General features: G+C 45.6%; 1 non-coding gene across 1 annotated transcript; it reads left to right on the forward strand.

Annotated features, from left to right (window-relative positions):
- The first annotated feature begins 6,939 nt into the window (after nt 1-6,939).
- Nucleotides 6,940-7,014, forward strand: Trnat-ugu (transfer RNA threonine (anticodon UGU)). Its single transcript has one exon. It is a non-coding gene; the product is annotated as a tRNA-Thr (tRNA).
- Nucleotides 7,015-13,390: the final 6,376 nt, after the last annotated feature.

The following is a 13,390-nucleotide window of genomic DNA, read 5'->3' on the forward strand; positions in this document are numbered from 1 at the left end:
TCGTCTCCCTGGAACCGTCAAAACATTCCCTCTCCGTGCGAGTGTCACAAACTTGCATATCATAACGCTTTCGCATCTTCTCCTGTCACCCGACCTGCCATCCGATAACAATTAATGGACTAAATGATAATTAGTTGAAACCCTCAGCTGCCGACAGGTATTGTTGATATACCTAGATGGGAACAGCTGCATATGTGTGCCCCGACCGGGAACCACATTCCCAACTGTCCACAATCTGCATACGTAATGTTCCTAATAGATGGGCAAAATACCTATTAAGTACATTACGTATGTGTTGTGGACAGTTGGGAATGTGGGTTTCATGGAAAGCGTTCTAGGGATAAGTCCCTGTAGTCGCGCTATTCATCTGTGTCCTCGGTGGCTCAAATGGATAGAGCGTCTGCCATGTAAGCAGGAGATCCCGGGTTCGAGGCCCGGTCGGGCCACACACTTTCAGCTATCCCCATCGAAGTATATCAACAATGCCTACTGGCAGCTGAGGGTTTCAACTAATTATCATTTATCCTAGAGAATCTCCACGGACATCAATGGTATCTGTTCTTTCGAGAACAGTTACTATCTTCATATATAATTAATGAACTCCTTGGAACATTCTGTGTTATGCCATACCATTGGTTGGAAAGTAGCAACAGCCGGACTAGAGAATTGCCGCTAAATGTTTCTTAAGGTATAACACAGCGGTATTTAACCAACTTCTGCGTTTAACTGCTGGGTTTTAGTTACGCCTAACGCTCGCTTGCCTATTACACCACGCTATGAACACATCAGCTACACAAGTATTTCGAACCCCAGCGGCGCTGTAAGTATTGACTCAAACTTTCACGTACTGGGCAGTACAGCTAACGGCTTCAGGCGCCACGATTTCAAATATCCTCTGTTTCATCGACAGACAACTGGGAGGCGTTTAAAACTTTTTTCCGCAGTCCGATAAGCACGTAATTATTCACTGTTTAAAAGCGGCTGTTGAGTGCTTTGCATTTTAACGTCGCTTCGGCGTCGGCTCAACGATAAGGAAGCGCTTATGCTTGGGACCGAGAGTCCCTCAGATGGCCAGATGTATACGCTTCTCTCTATAAGTGCACCATCAAAGATCGTTTCGCAGTTGACTTTTTTCTATGATTATAATCGGACTACAGAACGGCTTTCCCAGTTCATGGTTCAAGGCCCACAGTGCACCATTCTAGTTACATGTTGCCTTCCTAATAGCTCCCAGGGGCAACAAGAATGTGATTTTCAATATCTCATATAACTATTGGCCTAATATAAACTTCTAAAATGATCTCACAATCTACTGATTTAGAGGTATAGTATTATGTTAAAAGTGTAATACGGTAAAACAAATATTTCAGTTAGGAACTGTATATACGCTGACTGCAAAAAATCGCAGTTTCAAGAATTACTTAATGAAGTGTAACGAAATTTCGGGAATACAGTTCTCTAGGTAGCATACGCAAGTGGTTAACACTGCAAGATCGCGGGTTAATGTAAGTACGAGATAAGCCATCGCTAATATGAAATGGTGGTACATTAATAACCAGTGTAGCCGCCAGAATGTTGAATACAAGCGTGCAAACGTGCACCCATTGTGTTGTACATGTGCCGGATGTCAATTTCTGGGACGCAGTTCCATGCCTATCACATTTTAGTCAGTCGATACAGCGACGCTTAATAGAGGTTGTGAATGGCGCGATGATCGGAGACATATCTAGTACACTACTGGCCATTAAAATTGCTACACCACGAAGATGACGTGCTACAGACGCGAAATTTAACCTACAGGAAGAAGATGTTGTGATATACAAATGATCAGCTTTTCAGAGCATTCACACAAGGTTGGCGCCGGTGGCGACACCTAAAACGTGCTGACATGAGGAAAGTTTCCAACCGATTTCTCATACACAGACAGCAGTTGACTGGCGTTGCCTGGTGAAATGTTGTTGTGATGTCTCGTGTAAGGAGGAGAAATGCGTACCATCACGATTCCGACTTTGATAAAGGTTGGATTGTAGCCTATCGCGATTGCGTTTTATCGTATCGCGACATTGCTGCTCGTGTTGGTCGAGATCCAATGACTGTTAGCACAATAAGGAGTCGGTGGGTTCAGGAGGGTAATACGGAACGCCGTGTTGGATCCCAACGGCCTCGTATCACTAGCAGTCGAAGTGACAGGCATCTTATCCGCATGGCTGTAACGGATCGTGCAGCCACGTCTCGATAGCTGAGTCAACAGATGGGGACGTTTGCAAGACAACAACCATCTGCACGAACAGTTCGACGACGTTTGCAGCAGCATGCACTATCAGCTCGGAGACCATGGCTCGTTTACCCTTGACGCTGCATCACAGACAAGAGCACCTGCGATGGTGTACTCAACGACGAACCTGGGTGCACGAATGGCAAAACGTCATTTTTTCGTATGAATCGAAGTTCTGTTTACAGCATCATGATGGTCGCATCCGTGTTTGGCGACATCGCGGTGAACACACATTGGAAGCGTGTATTCGTCATCGCCATAAAGGTGTATCACCCGGCGTGATGGTAGAGGGTAACATTGGTTACACGTCTCAATCACCTTTTGTTCATATTGACGGCACTTTGAACAGTGGACGTTACATTTCAGATGCGTTACGACCCGTGACTCTACCCTTCATTCGACCCCTGCGAAACCCTACATTTCAGCAGGATAATGCATGACTGCATGTTGCAGGTCCTGTACGAGCCTTTCTGGATACAGAAAATGTTCGACTGCTGCCCTGGCCAGCACATTCTCCAGATCTCTCACCACTTGAAAACGTCTGGTCAATGGTGGCCAAGCAGCTGGCTCGTCTAAATACGCCAGTCACTGCTCTTGATGAACTGTGGTGTCGTGTTGAAGCTGCATGGGCAGCTGTACCTGTAAACGCCATCCAAGCTCTGTTTGACTCAATACCCAGGCGTATCAAGGCCGTTATTACGGCCAGAGGTGGTTGTTCTGGGTACTGATTTCTCAGGATCTATGCACCCAAATTGCGTGAAAATTTAATCACATAACAGTTCGAGTATAATATATTTGTCCAATGAATTCCCGTTTATCATCTGCATTTCTTCTTGGTGTAGCAATTTTAATGGCCAGTAGTGTATCTGAACAGGCCATGGCAACATGTGGACTCTCTGCAGAGCATGTTGGCTTACAACAGCGATATGTGAGCGAGCGTAATCCTGTTGGAAAAGACCCCCTAAAACTCTGTTCATGAATGGCCACAATACAGGTCGAATCACCAGATTGACAGACAAATTTGCATTCAGGCTGCATGGAATAACCTTGTGAGTGTTCCTGCTGCCATACGTAATCGAACCCCAGACTATAGCTCCAGGTGTAAGTCCAGTGTGTCTGCTATGCAGACACACCTCTTTCTAATCAACACATCAAATCACTGGCACTAAGGCAGAACCAGCTTTCATCAGAAAACACAACACACCTCCACTCTGCCGTCTAGTGAGCTCTCGATTGACTCCACTGATATCGTAAATGGTTGTGGTTTGGGATCAGTGAAATACACGTTACAAGGCACCTGGCTCAGAGTTGCCCTTGAAGTAACTGACTTTGTAACAGTTCGCTGTGTATGAACTTCCAGTATGCTGGAGTAACTTGGGCCAGCAACTTCTGTTAATCAACAGAACGAAAAACCATCCCAAATTCCAAATATTTTATTTTTCATTCGATGACTAGTTGCCGTGACCCGTTTTCAAATCAATATAACGAAGTCGACATTAACAAAAAGTGTACTGTGCATTCACAGTGTTATCTGCATAAGCTGTGTATGTACATTAAGCATTTTGTTGACATATTCGGAAATGCCATTTTCCACATTGTTATGTTGATTGCACTGCAACATGTATAAATAATACGAGTCATGTTATGAAAAGTTGCAGTGCAACAGAATGAGTATATCAGAAGGCGACTATTGCATAGCCGAAACCGGTTTTTCCATCCATTAAACTGTGTGATCAAGACGATTAAATAAAAATTATGAACATCATGTTAGCTCTCTTAATGGTAATTTTATGCTAAATTCAGTTCACATAAAATCATAATAGAATTTATTACGTCTTTCTTTGTGAGATCAAAGTCAATGACCAACAGTGTATGTGATGTTAGAGATTTAAATTACCCACGCTACATTCTCGTGTCTTTGCTAAATCCGAGGCATAATATACTTTCCCATAAAGCCCCGAATTTCATGTATTATTTAACTGAGATGCTATGAAGTCCCGATTGGGAAAGACACTCTTACTTGTAAAAATGTCTGCCACCTTGCTAGTTTCATGCACTTTCTTGTCTCTAACAACTCCAAAAGTATTTGCTGTTAAGGTATTTTTTTGACTGAAGGTCTTACACTTTAATGTCAGAGCAATTTTATTTGTGCGCTAGTTATTTTTAAATGAATTATTATGCTCTTTTTCGAGTAAGAGTCTACGACTACATAGGAAGCAAGAAGTCAATGGATATCTCTCGATCTCTGGATATCTACACAAAGATGTCAACCATTAATGAATTGTGAAACCAACAAGTTAATTTGATATAATAAAAAGCAGTTTTACACATACTATTGCTCTGAATGAAGTTATTTCAATAAATAGAAAGTGAAACTAGAGATCGTATAAATAATTATTTACAAGTATTGGCGTAAAGGGTACAATTCTAACTTGTGAAAAAATTACTCAATGCAGTGAAACGCAGTTATACAAATTAAATGCCGTAACAAGTTTTGTTTTCTCAAACACATTTTCATGAAATGACAGAAACTGTTTACTATTATTTCTTACAAATCGTTGAATGGCTTGAGATTAGGATAAGGTTCTCTGGGTTATCTGTGTGCCCCACCATTCAGTCACGGCCTACTGAAAATGATGGAAAAATAACAAGCAGAGCCTTCAGTTTCACGTCGTAAGTGTATAGTATTTACGTTTTAGAAAAATATTTACAGAGGAATCTGTCAACTTCAATAGCTCAATAGAAAGGATTAGACAGTAACTACAGATTTATTCGTGGTATCCTGGGAAGGATGTAAATTACAATATTTTACTATATATATAGTAAAACAAGTGATACTGCCACTCTCCTATAAACTTCCAGGGTCTAATTACATTCTTTCTTTGCTGGTAATTTTGAGGAAGCGAACAACAAAAGTTTCGAATGATAACAGTTATTAGCAGAATCGCTGACTTTACCATTTATTACTGAATTTATTATTCATTTCAAACCAGCTCTAACAGCGCTGAGTTTTAGCAACATCCGCAAGTCACAATACAAACTTTAATCACTTTACACCGAAACTTTACGACCATCAAAACGCAGGGACAAAGAACTAGCTGGAAGGTATTAGCGCGAACGGCAGACCAATGCCGACCCGCCTAGGCCGCTGCTCACCAGCTATTGCAGTCCTACGCCAAGAGGGATGTGGCGTCCATTTCACCCAGTCTAACAATAACAGTATAGTCTAGCAAAATCTGATTGTGAGCTCCGCAGCATTCGTAGTCTCATTAGATTTTTCTAAGTTTTAGTGTGGTAAGTTTATGCTTGTTTCACTTGACATTGCCAGAACTCCTGTTCATGAAGGGAACAGCATTCATCACACACATTGTGACAGAACTTCCACACACCATAACTTGTCACAACCTTTAAGAATGCACTGCTGCAGGTTTGCTCATTTAACATCAGTTATTCTGGCTTCTAGTTAGCAAGTATTATAATTAGTCAATGGTGTGTAGGTGTTTATTGTAAACCGGCGAATGTAGATTGGATTAACTCGCATCACAGGTCCACAACACAAAATATTTGAGACCGCAGCCCCCTTATCACAGGAGAAAAGTAACCTAAACCAATAAACAGCACCTCTGCTTCATGAGAATCTTCACATCCCTGCCTAGCAGTTCCATGAAAGAAACGTGCTTGCTTGGTTCGGGCATTCACAGTGCGCTTTTACATACCCACACTTTTTACCGTTCTGTTGAATCACTAACGTGTACTGAGGTTACATAATTCTCCCTTTTCGGTTTAAGCCTCATACTAGTTTGAACATGGATACCACACTCATTAAATCTAAGTATACGCTACTAAATGCAAGATAATGGGCATAAATTGGAGCCAGTTGCTTCCCTATGCATAGGTTTCTGATGAACATTAATTTCGGCTTACCATTTCTCTATGGACAAGAACATCTAAGAAAAGAACCTAGAGGCTAAAAGTCTATCACTCATTGAACCAGAAACAGGAAGTTACTTCTTTGTAGGCACCAAAAACCATACTTTTGTTATCAATGATTTGTTTACAATTATAAGTCACAACAATAGATATATATTTGTAAATATGGTAGCAAATTCTACTACTGTTTCTGCGGTTTATGAAAAATGTCTACCAACTACTAGCCACAAAACAGCCTTTCTTAGTATACGAAGACAGTAACTTGTTCTCGAAAGAACAGTTACTGCTGATGACCGTGCAGCTTTTCCCTGGAATAAATGATGACTAACTGACAACCTCAGCTGCCGACAGGTGTTGTTGATATACCTCGATGTGGACAGCTGAAAATGTGTGCTCCGACCGGGACTCGAACCCGGGATCTCCTGCTTACATGGCAGACGCTCTATCCATCTGAGCCACCGAGGAGACAGATGAATAGCGCGACTGCAAGGACTTATCCCTTGCACGCTTCCCGTGAGACTCACATTCCCAACTGTCCACAATTCTACATGTGTATTGTACCTTATAGACATTGTACCTTATAGACATTAGCCCACCGACCCAATGTCCACAATTCTACATATGTATTGTACCTTATAGACATTAGCCCACCCACTCATTGTGGACAGTTGGGAATGTGAGTCTCACGTGAAGCGTGCAAGGGATAAGTCCCTGTAGTCGCACTATTCATCGGTGTCCTCGGTGGCTCAGATGGATAGAGCGTCTGCCATGTGAGCAGGAGATCCCGGGTTCGAGTCCCGGTCGGGACACTCATTTTCAGCTGTCCACATCGAGGAATATCAACAACACCTGTCGGCAGCTGAGGTTGTCAGTTAGTCATCATTTATTCCAGGGAAAAGCTGCACGGTCTTCAACAGTAACTGTTCTTTCGAGAACAAGTTACTGTATTCTTATATATAGTTAAAGGCTATCCAGCCATTGACCTTCGTCTGTGCGAATGCGCACAGGTTGCCCAAAGTCTTACGGGAATCGCCAAAGAGTGCGTGAGTAATGAGTGGGTGGGCAAATGTCTATAAGGTACAATACATATGCAGAATCGTGGACAGTTGGGAATGTGAGTCTCACGGGAAGCGTGCAAGGGATAAGTCCCTCCAGTCGCGCTATTCATCTGTGTCCTTGGTGGCTCAGATGGATTCACAGTCCGCTGTTAGCAGCGGTGGGGCAAGGTCGTCGTGCCTGTGTCCCCCTGCTAGCGCACCGCGCGCGCGAGTGTTTACTGTTTACCTTCCGCTGCGGCGAGTGTCACGCGTCCGTGTCTCGGTAGTGCCATGGCGCACTCGTATCGCAAGTCCACCATTAAGATCACATTTCAAGCGGACTACGCAAGACCTCGAGCACTTGACATTGAACGTTTCATCCGGGAAGAACTTCATATTGCACCTCAAGACATCATTGGGATCCACTTTTCTATAACACAAAGTGTCGTCTACATAAAAATGATCAATGAAAAGGCGTGCACTGATGTTGTGTGTCGACACGCTCATGGACTTAAATTCAAGCATTCTGATGGTCACATAGGAACTGTCACGATCGACCACGCTGGATTAGGCCTTCGCACTCTGAGGGTCTTCGAGCTGCCATTCGAAGTCCCGCCAGATGTTGTGATGACAGCTTTCAAACCGTACGGCAACGTGCTAAGCCACTTGGCTGAAAAATGGCAAACGTTTGAAACGTACCCCGTCTTAAATGGAGTGCGACAAATTAAGATTGAACTGGCAAAGCATGTGCCATCCTATTTAGTAATTGGCGGCTGCAGAGCCATTGTCATGTACGACGGACAACCGCGTACTTGCGCCGGCTGTGGCCAGGAAGGACATGTCCGATCGGCCTGCATTCAACGCCGACTGACTCAGACACCGGTTGGTGAAGTTCCATCCCCGGCGATGCCTACTTCACTCCCCATCACGTATGCAGCGGCTGCAACCGCAACAGCTGTTCCTGCCCAGGATCGAAACACCTTATTGCAGTCAGTGGTCGATGACAGTGTGGGGGACAGCATATCCCCCTCTACGACGTCATCGGCAGACTTGCCTCAAGACGGTGATCAATTGTGCCAGAGCCTAAAGAGAAGATGGAAGTAGAAACGGAAATCGTCCCGACCTCTGCCTTCCTACCAATGGAGACCGCATCAGATGATTGTCGCCCGCATTCTGACTCAGAACAACATGTCCGGAAACAACGGTCCCCTCGAAAACGCAAGAAACGGCGCCATACGCCATCCGATGATTGCCTGCTTCGGATGTGTGACCCGGACGAACATCCGGCGTCGGACGACAATCAGGACTCTACCACCACAACTCACCCTTCCCGTCACGATGCTACGGCTGATACAATTTCTGAGCCTCAGTCTGACAACATCACTTCTGCTACTGAACATGCGCGAGAGCGCTCTACTGACAGCACTCATCAACAGTTACCAATTGCAGCATCTGATTCTTGGGCGGATGATGTCGAGGATGCGCCACAGCACCAGGAGGATGCCGAAGGCAGAGATGCTCCCGCGGCTGTACCCAGCACCGACCAACAACAGTGACTACGGCTGTATCGTCAGCCTCTGTGGGGCCGCCCCTGCCGCCCACACCTGGCCTCCTACACAACCCAGTTGCCGACCTGGCTGACCAAACGTACCGTCTAGCGACGATTAACATCAACAACATACGTGCCCGACATAAACTAAAGATGCTACAGGACCTGCTCAACGCAGCAGACATCGACATTGCGCTCCTTCAAGAGGCGTATGTCACAGACTTCAAGGGACCCTATGGCTACACGACTTGGGTCTCACATGTGTCTGCCAATGGCAGTGGTGTGGCGATCCTCCTCCGCGAAGGTATATCCGCAGAAGACGTCGAATATCTCCCTGACGCCAGAGGCATGGCTCTTACTATCCAAGGAGTCAAACTTATTAACATCTATGCACCGTCAGGATCTGGTTGGTCGGCGTCGCGAACGATCCACCTTTTTCGCTCATACAATCACGCCCCTCTTTATGGGCCGTCAGGACGCCTTGATAATGGGAGGGGACTTTAACTGTAGCCAAGCACCCAAGGATCAGTTACCACATCATTCTCCCTGCGCAGAACTTACGACAATTATAAATAATCTTCAATTGGTGGACTCGTGGGAACATGTTTGTGGCGATCGGCCCGGATTTACTCACTACACCAGCCATTCCTCCAGCCGCATCGACCGGATTTACATCTCGCGCTCCATAGCTGTGGGGACAAGAGCTGCCGAAGTTTGGCCCACAGCTTTTTCTGCCCACGAGGCCTACATCTGCGCTATTACCCTCGGCCGCCAGAAGGTATGGCACAGCCGTGGTCTTTGGAAGTTGAACGTCGCCCACCTCGCTTCTCAGGAATGCCGCCGCCTTATAGAGAACACGTGGGACTCTTGTAGCCGCCGGCGTGGTACCTACCGGTCTACACTGTCGTGGTGGTTACTCTGCGCCACACCAGCCCTCCGGAAGACCTTGATAGGCTACGGCCGAGATGTTGCAGCATGGAAGAGACATACCATGGACTTTTACTACAGCATCTTAAGGGAATGTACAACACTGCCGTACTCACCTGCACGGCAGGTGACGGTGAACCGTGCCAAGGCACAGATCGTCAGATTAACACGTTGCCACCTTGGTGCGATCGTCAGAGCGCGCACTCAAGACAGAGTGGCCCAGGAGGAACCGTCTATGTACCACGTCATTGCAGAACGACGACGCCGACGCAGGACACTGATCCAAGCTATCACGACGGAAGACGGACGACGCCTTGATACCCAGCGCGACATAGGAAACGCCCTTCATGCTCACTACACTAGGCTGTACTCGGAACATCGACATCCCCCAGAGGTGATCGCCGAAGTCTCTCAACTCACTTATGGCTCGATCTCTCCGACAGCGGCGGCGGATTTGACTGCAGATGTAACGGAAGAGGAAATCATTGAAGCAATACAGGCTGGGGCTGCTCATAAGTCCCCGGGACCTGATGGCCTTCCTCTGGAATTTTACCGGACGTATCAACAATTGCTGGCACCAGCATGGACTGATATTTGCCACGATCTTATGTCTCCCACGACGCAGATACCTGGGGCCTTCCTAGAAGGACTGATTGTGCCTATACACAAACCACGAAGCGGATCCAGGATCAGTGACTATCGGCCTTTGACCTTACTCAACAGTGACTTGAAGATTTTCACCCGGCTTCTGGCGGCACGCCTAAAGCGATCAGTACGATGTGTTGTGTCGCAGGACCAGGCATCGTTAGGTGGTGACCATAATATTCGCTCTGCATTGTGCCGATATAGAGATATGATCGCGCTAGCCACAGCTCGCCACCTGCCAGGAGTTTTGGCCTCACTCGACTTTAGCCAGGCCTTTGACAGAGTCGACCACACATTTTTGATGGAGGTACTGCGACACATGGGATATCCGGACGTCATAGTTAATGTACTGATGCGTCTCCTACGCGGCGTGACGTCCAAGGTGTTATATAATGGCCGTCTTACGCCGCCGATACAGATCCAGCGATCGGTGCGACAAGGCTGCCCTCTTTCGGCGATATTGTACGCCCTCGTCATGGAACCACTCCTCTGCGGCCTCCGACAACGCCTGACTGGAATATCCCTTGGTGGACACACTTTTTGCTGCACTGCCTATGCGGATGATCTGGTACTCCTTCTTCGCAATAATGACGAAGTTCGTGCAGCACTGGCGTGGGTGGCGACCTACGGCGCGGCATCGGGGAGCCATCTCAATCTCCACAAATCACACGCCCTGTCTATAGGCAGAGGCCTACCCGACGAGAGTGTCGCACCGCTAAGAATCAGTGACACAATCCGCTGTCTTGGCATTGGTTTCACATCTGACATGAAGCGTTCAACAGCCCTTAACTACAGGCGTTTATTGAATCAGATGAGAGCAGGAATAAGTGACCACCGTCTGCGACATCTAGACCTCCTGCAACGGACACGATATGCTAACGTCTATTTGGCGTCACGTATCCCCCATTTTGCACAGATACTCCCCGTACCACCTACCCTGGCTCACCGCATGTTGGCGGTTTTGGGATCCTTTGTTAATACGGGCATGTTATTTAAGATTCGTTACGAGTCCCTAACCCTCCCGAGGAGCAGAGGGGGTTTAGGCCTTTGTCATGTTCAGAACAGAGCGAAGGCCCTGTTCGTCAGCTGTCACCTGCAACTGTGGCGACGAAGTCCGACGTGCCTCACAAGTCTCTTACTGGAAGCCTTACGACCAATCTCACTCGCACCCCCTGTGATGATATCGGACATCCCAGCACCTTTCTTCTACATTAGCCAGTTCTTCCTTGAATTAAGCTACATCCGCACCGCACTACTACCCACACGCTTGATGATGACGAGGGCGGTATATGCTGCCATGCAAATGAACAGGACGCCGAATGTGATTGAAAGCAAACACCCCAACACAAAGTGGCGCGCTGTGTGGCAGGCAGTGAATGCCACCACCCTTGATACTAACGTGCAATCTGCATGGTACGTAACTGTTAATGGGAAACAGTTGTGCCAGTCCCGCCTACATCACATCCACCTCGCTGATTCACCCTTGTGTGTCACATGCCAAGTGATTGACACGGATGAACATCGTTTCGAATGCGGGTCGGCAAAGGACGTTTGGTATTTGGTGCGTCAGATATTGGCTTTTCTCACACGCACGACTCCCGACAGGATAACTACCCGATCACTTCTTTTCCCCGATCAGATTTATTTCCCAAGAGCAAAAACGAACTCTGTGACGTGGATCAGCGGCCACGCTGTTCACTACCTCTTCGGTAATGGCGAAAAGACAGTACCCGATTTTTGGTATTACCTCAACGAACGACATTGTGCGATCGTCAAGAACCCTAAATATAGGCAATATTTTTCTAATTTTCTTTGGAGCGCATTCCATAATCCGCCTCGCAGCTGGATTATCGATGACATGAGAAGATAACCATAGCACCTCTTCCCAGTTCCTTTTTTTATGAAATTGAACAAACAACGGAAACAACACAGCAACGAGAAGACAGTCATCGAAAAATTCGCAGCGGGCTATAGTATGGAGCATCCTTTGTCGTAACGGGACGACTTCCTATTATTCTGTTTATGTAGCCGAAGAGGAACAGCCTTCCTTTTATCCATTTGTATAAAAATAAAATAAAAAAAATAAAAAAGAAAAAAAAAAGATGGATAGAGTGTCTGCCATGTAAGCAGGAGATCCCGGGTTCGAGTCCCGGTCGGGGCACGTATTTTCAGCTGTCCACATCGAGGTATATCAACAACACCTTTCAGCAGCTGAGGTTGTCAGTTAGTCATCAGTTAGCCTTTCTTAGATTTACACAAGTTGGTACACTTTTAGTTATTTTAATTTCACTCACTGTAAGTATATATATGTATATAGTAGACGTTAATTGTGGCTGTGCTCACATATCAGCAGTTTTGTTATGATGTGTGATGGTAACTAAGCTATTGTAATGTTTTGAACATGGCTGTGATCAGTAACCGTAATTAATTACAATGTCACAAATGTCCAGCCAACGGGTTGCAAACAGAATTTAAAATTCTTTAACTAGTTTTCAACGCGACTTTGGGGCACCTTCTTCAGAATAAACTGTTACCTTACCTAACAATATCACAGGAAGGTACATTAATAGCAGTAGGCATTAGAATAAACACTTAATTTTTACAAATTAAATTACATAAAAATACTCACATGTGGTTGAAAGGAAATTTGAGCGACATCGCTCTAGTCAAAACATTAAAACCACAAATAATAACATTTTCCACCTGAATACATAACAAGTATAGTCAAAATTTTAAAACAATATATAAATATGCCACTAAAAGCACTACAGTGGTATAGGACACGAGTGAGTACCAGCGACTGCGCAAGAGGGCCGTAGCAGCTGACGACGTGAATATGATACAGCTCGCGCCATCTAGTAGCAGAACTTACAAATGTTTAACAACACCTATACGAAATTAATATAATAGCGACTGACAAATTAACAGGATGAAAATCACAAAAGCAAGGGAGAGGATAACAGTATTTAAGGGCCTAACAGGGAAGCGGATAACCAACATTAGCTATCAGACATCTTTAATTAACGC

This window comes from Schistocerca nitens, chromosome 1 (genome assembly GCF_023898315.1).
Source record: "Schistocerca nitens isolate TAMUIC-IGC-003100 chromosome 1, iqSchNite1.1, whole genome shotgun sequence".
In the NCBI taxonomy this organism is placed as follows: Eukaryota; Metazoa; Arthropoda; class Insecta; order Orthoptera; family Acrididae; genus Schistocerca; species Schistocerca nitens.